This window comes from Somniosus microcephalus, chromosome 3 (genome assembly GCF_052327205.1).
Source record: "Somniosus microcephalus isolate GS21.2 chromosome 3, FLI_Smic_1.0, whole genome shotgun sequence".
Lineage (NCBI taxonomy): Eukaryota > Metazoa > Chordata > Chondrichthyes > Squaliformes > Somniosidae > Somniosus > Somniosus microcephalus.
This window is the reverse complement of record NC_140989.1, coordinates 124,529,864-124,535,874: the sequence shown is the minus strand read 5'-3', so window position 1 is coordinate 124,535,874 and position 6,011 is coordinate 124,529,864.

Genomic DNA, 6,011 nt, shown 5'->3' with positions numbered 1-6,011 from the left:
AGAACACACAAGAAATAGCATGAGTAGGCCACTGGGCCCCTCGAGCCCACTCCAACATTAAATAAGATCATGGCTTATTTTCTACTTCAACTCCACTTTCCCACACTATCCCCATATCCCTTGATTCCCTTAATAACCAAAAATCTATCAATTTTGGTCTTGAGTATACTCACGACTGAGCATCCACTGTCCTCTGGGGTAGAGAATTGCAAAGATTCACAACCCCTTGAGTGAAGACATTTCTCCTCATCTCAGTCCTAAATGGCCGACCCCTTGTTCTGAGACTGTGATCCCTAGTTCTAGACTTCCCAGCCAGGGGAAACATCCTCCCAGCGTCTACCCTGTCAAGCCCCTTAGGAATTTTATATGTTTCAATGAGATCACCTCTCATTCTTCTAAACGCTAGAGAATATAGGCCTAGTCTACCCAATTTCTCGTCACATAACAATCCCTCATCCCAGGAATCAGTCTATAGTGAACCTTCGTTGCACTCCTGCAAAGGCAAGTATGTCCTTCCTTAAATAAGACCACCAGAACTGTACAGAGTACTCCAGGCATGGTCTCACCAAGGCCCTATATAATTGCTGTACCTGCATGCTAACTTTCTGTGATTCTCTCTGAATACCAACATTTCCCAATCTCTCCATTTAAAAAATATTCTGCTTTTCTATTTTTCCTGCCAAAGTGGATAACTTCACATTTCTCCACATTATATTCCATCTGCCATGTTCTTTCCCACTCATTTAACCTGTCTACATCTCTTTGGGTCCTCCGCACAACTTACTTTCCCACCTAGCCAGAAACAGTAGCATAGTGGTTATGTTACTGGACTAGTAACCCAGAGGCCTGGATTAATAATCTGGAGAGTGTGTTCAAATCCCATGGCAGCTGTGGATTTTAAATTCAAATAGTCTGGAACAGTAATGGTTGTTAAAAACCAATCTGTCCTTACCTGGTCTGGCCTATATGTGACTCAGTAATGTGGTTGACTCTACAGTCAGCCACTGTCACAAACCGTTATAAGAAACAATGAATAACAAGAATAAAACTGGGCGGCACCCAGCATCTGGGGACTTGTGCTAAAATTGGAAGAGCTACAGACGATGTAGTCATACTCAGAGAAACATACCTTTCAGCCAACGAGGAGTCCCAGACTCCTCCATCACCATCCTTGGGTATGTCCTGTGGTATACAGTTAAGAGGGAGTGGCTCTGGGAGTCCTCAACATTGATTGCAGACCCCAGGAAGTGCCAAACATGGGCAAGGAAACCTCCTGCTGATTACCACCTACCATCCTCCCTCAGCTGATGAATCACCACTTGGAAGAAGCACTAAGAGTAGCAACGGCACAGAGTGTACTCTGGGTGAGGGACTTCAATGCCCATCACCAAGAGTGGCTCGATAGCACCACTACTGACCGAGCTGGCCAAGTCCTGAAGGACATAGCTGCCAGTCTGGGCCTGCGACAGGTGGTGAGAGAACCAACAGGAGGGAAACACCGACTTGACCTCGTCCTCACTAATCTACCTGTCGCAAAGACATCTGTCCCATCTTTACACGGAGGACACCCTCTATCGTGTTGGGAGAAGGGGAAGTGCAACGAGACCTGGGTGTCCTTGTGCACCAGTCGCTGAAGGTAAGCATGCAGGTGCAGCAGGCAGTTAAGAAGGTAAATGGTATGTTGGCCTTCGTAGCGAGAGGGTTTGAGTACAGGAACAAGGATGTCTTGCTGCAGTTGTACAGGGCCTTGGTGAGGCCACATCTTGAGTATTGTGTGCCGTTTTGGTCGCCTTATCTGAGGAAGGATGTTCTTGTCATGGAAGGAGTTCAGCGAAGATTCACCAGGCTGATACCTGGGATGGCAGGAATGATGTATGAGGAGAGATTGGGTCAATTGGGCTTATACTCGCTGGAGTTTAGAAGAATGAGAGGGAATCTCATTGAAACTTATAAAATTCTGACAGGACTAGACAGACTAGATGCTGGAAGGATGTTCCCGATGGTCGGGGAGTCCGGGACCAGGGGTCACAGTCTAAGGATAAGGGGTAAGCCATTTAGAACAGAAATGAGGAGGAATTTCTTCACCCAGAGAGTGGCGAACCTGTGGAATTCTCTACCACAGAAGGCAGTAGAGGCCAATTCATTAAATATATTCAAGAAGGAATTGGATATATTTTTTAAGGCTAAAGGGATCAAGGGATATGGGGAGAAAGCAGGGACAGGGTACTGAATTTGGATGATCAGCCATGATCTCATTGAATGGCGGAGCAGGCTCGAGGGGCCGAATGGCCTACTCCTGCTCCTATCTTCTATGTTTCTGTGTCTGGCACTGCCACTGTGCTAAATGATAGATTCAGAACAGATCTAGCAACTTAAAACTGGGCATCTATGAGGCGCTGTGGGCCATCAGCAGCAGCAGCAGCAGCAGAATTGTATTCTACCACAATCTGTAACCTCATGACCCGGCATATCCCTCACTCTACCATTAACATTGACCAACCCTGGCTCAATGAAGAGTGTAGAAGAGCATGCCAGGAGCAGCACCAGGCGTACCTCAAAGTGCCAACCTGGGGAAGCTGCAACACAGGACTACATGCATGCTAAAAAGCGGAAGCAGCATGCTATAGACAGAGCTAAATGATCCCACAACCAACAGATCAGATCAAAGCTCTGCAGTCCTGCCACATCCAGTCGTGAATGGTGGTGGACCATTAAACAACTGACGGGAGGAGGAGGCTCCATGAACATCCTCATTCTCAATGATGGTGGAGCCCAGCACGTGAGTGCAAAAGCCAGGGCTGAAGCGTTTGCAACCATCTTCAGCCAGAAGTGCTGAGTGGATGATCCATATCGGCCTGCTCCTGAGGTCCCCACCATCACAGAATCCAGTCTTCAGCCACCTCGATTCACTGCACGCGACATCAAGAAACGGCTGAGCGCATTGGATACAGTAAAGGCTGTGGGCCCCGACTACATCCCGGCTGTCGTGCTGAAGACTTGTGCTCCAGAACTAGCTGTGCCTTTAGCCAAGCTGTTCCAGTACAGCTACAACACTGACATCTACGCAACAATTTGGAAAACTGTCCAGGTATATCCTGTCCACAAAAAATAGCACAAATCCAATCCGGCCAATCACTGCCCCATCAGTCTACACTCAACCATCAGCAAAGTGACAGAAGGTTTCATCGACAGTGCTATCAAGCAGCACTTACTCACCAATAACCTGCTCACCAATGCTCAGTTTGGGTTCCGCCAGGACCACTCAGCTCCAGACCACATTACAGCCTTGGTCCAAACATGGACAAAAGAGCTGAATTCCAGAGGTGAGGCGAGAGTGATTGCCCTTGACATCAAGGAGCCCTAGTAAAATTGAAGTCATTGGGAATCAGAGGAAAACCTCTCCACTGGCTGGAGTCATACTTAGCACAAAGGAAGATGGTTGCGATTGTTGGAGGAAAATCATCTCAGCCCTAGGACATTGCTGCAGGTGTTACATAGAAACATAGAAGCACGAGTAGGCCATTCGGCCCCTCCAGCCTGCTCCGCCATTTAATGAGATCATGGCTGATCGTCAGGGTAGTGTCCTAGGCCCAAACATCTTCAGCTGCTTCATCAATGACCGTCCCTCCATCATAAGGTCAGAAGTGGGGATGTTCACTGATGATTGCACAGTGCTCAGTTCCATTCACAACTGCTCAGATAATGAAGCAGTCCATGCCCGCATGCAGCAAGACATTCAGGCTTGGGCTGATAAGTGGCAAGTAACATTCGCGTCACCCAAGTGCCAGGCAATGACTATCTCCGAGAGAGCGTCCAACCACCGCCATTTGACATTCAACAGCATTACCATCACCGAATCCCCCAACAACAACATCCACATCCTGGGGGTTACCATTGACCAGAAACTTAACTGCACCAGCCACATAAATACTGTGGCTACAAGAGCAGGTCAGAGGCTGGGTATTCTGCAGTGAGTGACTCACCTCCTGACTCCCCAAAGCCTTACCACCATTTACAAGGCACAAGACAGGAGTGTGATGGAATACTCTCCACTTGCCCGGATGAGTGCAGCTCCAACAACACTCAAGAAGCTCAACACCATCCAGGACAAAGCAGCCCACTTGATTGGTACCCTATCCACCACCTTAAACATTCACTCCCTCCACCACCAGCACACCGTAGCTGCAGTGTGTACCATCTACAAAATGCATTGCAGCAACTCGCCAAGATTTCTTCGACAGCACCTGCCAAACCCACGACCGCTACCACCTAGAAGGACAAGGGCAGCAGGCGCATGGGAACACCACTGCCTCCAAGTTCCCCTCCAAGTCACACAACATCCTGACTTAGAAGTATATCGCCGATCCTTCATTGTCGCTGGGTCAAAATCCTGGAACTCCCTACTTAACAGCACTGTGGGAGTACCTTCACACGGACTGCAGCGGTTCAAGAAGGCAGTAGCTCACCACCACCTTCTCGAGGGCAATTAGGCATGGGCAATAAATGCCAGCCTTGCCAGCAACTCCCACATCCCACAAACGAATAAAAGTGTAGTCACTGTTGTAATGTAGGAAACATGGCAGCCAATCACCTCAAAGTTTCCCTCCAAGTCAGGCATCATCCTGACTTGGAAATATATCACCATTCCTTCAGTCACTGGGTCAAAATCCTGCAACTCCCTCCCTAACAGCACTGGGAGTACCTTCACCACACGGACTGCAGTGGTTCAAGGCAGTAGCTCACCACCACCTTCTCAAGGGCAATTAAGGATGGGCAATAAATGCTGGCCTTGCCAGCAATGCCCACATCTCAGGAACAAATTTTAAAAAAGCTTTGTATTGTCAGCAAACTTGGATACATTACACTCGGTCCCCTCATCTAGTCATTGATATAGATAGTAAATAGTTGAGGCCCAAGCACCGATCCTTGTGGTACCCCACTAGTTACAGCCTGCCAACCCCAAAATGGCCCGTTTATTCCTACTCTCCGTGTTCTGTCTGTTAACCAATCCTTAATCCATGCTAATATACATTACCCCCAATCCCATGAGCCCTAATTTTGTGTAATAATCTCTTGTGTGGCACCTTATCAAATGCTTTTTGAAAATCCAAATACACTACATCCACTGGTTCCCCTTTATCTACCCTGCTGGATACAACCTCAAAAAACTATACCAGATTTGTTAAACACGATTTCCCTTTCATAAATCTGTGCTGACTCTGCCCAATCATATGATTTTCTAAGTGCCCGGTTATCACGTCCCTAATAATAGATTCTAGCATTTTCCCTACTGATGTCAGGCTAACTGGTCTATAGTTCAGTTTTCTCTCTCCCTCCTTTCTTGAATAGCAGAGTTACATTTGCTACCTTCCAATTCACGTGGACCATTCTAGAATCTAGAGAATTCCAATGCATCCACTATCTCTGTAGCCACCTCTTAAAACCCTACAATGTAGGTTTTCAGGTCCAGGGGATTTGATGGCTTTTAGTCCTAATAATTTCTCCAGTACTATTTTTTTACTAGTACTGATTTCTTTAAGTTCCTCATTCTCACTAGACCCTTGGTTCCCCACTATTTCCAAATTGTTTTGGGTGTCTTCTACCACGAAGGCAGATACAAAGTATTTGTTTAATGTGTCTGCCATTTCCTTATTCCCTATTATAATTTCTCCACCTGTAAGGGACCCATGGTTACTTTCACTAATCTCTTCCTTTTTACATACCTATAGAAGCTTCTACAATCTGTTTTATGTCTCTTGCTAGTTTACTCTCATTCTCTTTGCTCTATCAATTTCTTGGTCATCCTTTGCTGAATTCTAAAATTCTCCCAATCCTCAGGCTTACTACTCTTTTGGGAACATTATAAGCCTCTCCCTTTAATACTGTGGTTAGCCATCAGGAGTAGAACTTCCTGATTACCATTTTTTCCAAGTCAGAAATGCTGAAAGCATCTATCATACCCCTGCTACCATTATAGATGAGATCAACTAACTTGTCTCAGACCAGATCAA